Here is a 2,565-nt window from a genome sequence, read left to right on the forward strand (position 1 = left end):
GAAACCACAGTGCCCAGCCATGTTCTAAGCCCTCCCATCCTCCCTGGGCTTCTGGCAGCAGGAGTGAAAAGAGAGGAGCAGAGCACTGGGACCCGTTTGACAAAACCCGGCTTCCCACGAGAAAGTCTTTCTCCACGTGCACACATGGTCCCAGGTGCCTGTGGCAAGGGGAAGGAAATGCCATACACTGACCTGGAAGAGACCACAGGGCCCAGGCACAGTCTGAACCCTCCCTCAACCCGGCAGTTTTGCTAGCAGGAGTTCAACCCCAACGAAACAGCCCAGAGACCCCTGGGGCAAAAACGGCTTCCGACGAACAATAGGAGCTTGCTGTGGAACACCTATCCCAAGTGGGGGTAGCCAGCTCAACAAAATGCCACACACCCAGGTGTAAGAAACAACATTGCCCAGGCATGGTCTAAGCCCCTCACCGCGTCCCTGTGCTTTGGGGAACCGGAGGGAGAGCCGAGGCCCACGACCCTGAGACCCCTTTGCAAAAAGCCGGCTTCCCACGGAAACAGTTTTCCTGAGGTGCAGACCCTATCCCAAGTGGTTGTGGCAAGGTAAAGCCAATGCCCTCCACTTCTCTGGAAGAAACCACAGTGCCCAGCCATGTTCTAAGCCCTCCCATCCTCCCTGGGCTTCTGGCAGCAGGAGTGAAAGAGAGGAGCAGAGCACTGGGACCCGTTTGACAAAACCCGGCTTCCCACGGGAAAGTCTTTCTCCACGTGCAGACATGCTCCCAGGTGCCTGGGGCAAGGGGAAGGAAATGCCATACACTGACCTGGAAGATACCACAGGGCCCAGGCACAGTCTGAACCCTTCCCTCAACCCGGCGGTTTTGCTAGCAGGAGTTCAACCGCAAGGAACATAGCCCGGAGACCCCTGGGGCAAAAACGGCTTCCGACGAAGAATAGGTGCTTGCTGTGGAACACCTATCCCAAGTGGGGGTAGCCAGCTCAACAAAATGCCACACACCCAGGTGTAAGAGACAACATTGCCCAGGCATGGTCTAAGCCCCTCACCGCGTCCCTGTGCTTTGGGGAGCCGGAGGGACACCCGAGGCCCACGACCCTGAGACCCCTTTGCAAAAAGCCGGCTTCCCACGGACACAGTTTTCCTGAGGTGCAGACCCTATCCCAAGTGGTTGTGGCAAGGTAAAGCAAATGCCCTCCACTTCTCTGGAAGAAACCACAGTGCCCAGCCATGTTCTAAGCCCTCCCATCCTCCCTGGGCTTCTGGCAGCAGGAGTGAAAAGAGAGGAGCAGAGCACTGGGACCCGTTTGACAAAAACCGGCTTCCCACGGGAAAGTCTTTCTCCACGTGCAGACATGCTCCCAGGTGCCTGGGGCAAGGGGAAGGAAATGCCATACACTGACCTGGAAGAGACCACAGGGCCCAGGCACAGTCTGAACCCTTCCCTCAACCCGGCGGTTTTGCTAGCAGGAGTTCAACCCCAACGAACACAGCCCGGAGACCCCTGGGGCAAAAACGGCTTCCGATGAACAATAGGTGCTTGCTGTGGAACACCTATCCCAAGTGGGGGTAGCCAGCACAACAAAATGCCACACACCCAGGTGGAAGAAACAACATTGCCCAGGCATGGTCTAAGCCCCTCACCTCGTCCCTGTGCTTTGGGGAGCCGGAGGTACAGCCGAGGCACACGGCCCTGAGACCCCTTTGCAAAAAGCCGGCTTCCCATGGAAACAGTTTTCCTGAGGTGCCCACCTATCCCAAGTGGTTGTGGCAAGGTAAAGCAAATGCCCTCCACTTCTCTGGAAGAAACCACAGTGCCCAGCCATGTTCTAAGCCCTCCCATCCTCCCTGGAATTCTGGTAGCAGGAGTGAAAAGAGAGGAGCAGAGCACTGGGACCCGGTTGACAAAAACCGGCTTCCCACGGGAAAGTCTTTCTCCACGTGCAGATATGCTCCCAGGAGCCTGTGGCAAGGGGAAGGAAATGCCATACACTGAACTGGAAGAGACCACAGGGCCCAGGCACAGTCTGAACCCTTCCCTCAACCCGGCGGTTTTGCTAGCAGGAGTTCAACCCCAACGAACACAGCCCGGAGACCCCTGGGGCAAAAACGGCTTCCGACGAACAATAGGTGCTTGCTGTGGAACACCTATCCCAAGTGGGAGTAGCCAGCTCAACAAAATGCCACACACCCAGGTGTAAGAAACAACATTGCCCAGGCATGGTCTAAGCCCCTCACCTCGTCCCTGTGCTTTGGGGAGCCGGAGGGACAGCCGAGGCACACGGCCCTGAGACCCCTTTGCAAAAAGCCGGCTTCCGACGGAAACAGTTTTCCTGAGGTGCAGACCCTATCCCAAGTGGTTGTGGCAAGGTAAAGCAAATGCCCTCCACTTCTCTGGAAGAAACCACAGTGCCCAGCCATGTTCTAAGCCCTCCCATCCTCCCTGGGCTTCTGGCAGCAGGAGTGAAAAGAGAGGAGCAGAGCACTGGGACCCGTTTGACAAAAACCGGCTTCCCACGGGAAAGTCTTTCTCCACGTGCAGACATGCTCCCAGGTGCCTGTGGCAAGGGGAAGGAAATGCCATACACT

This window comes from Ursus americanus, unplaced genomic scaffold (genome assembly GCF_024610735.1).
Source record: "Ursus americanus isolate L20-20 unplaced genomic scaffold, mUrsAme1.1.p SCAF_94, whole genome shotgun sequence".
NCBI lineage: Eukaryota > Metazoa > Chordata > Mammalia > Carnivora > Ursidae > Ursus > Ursus americanus.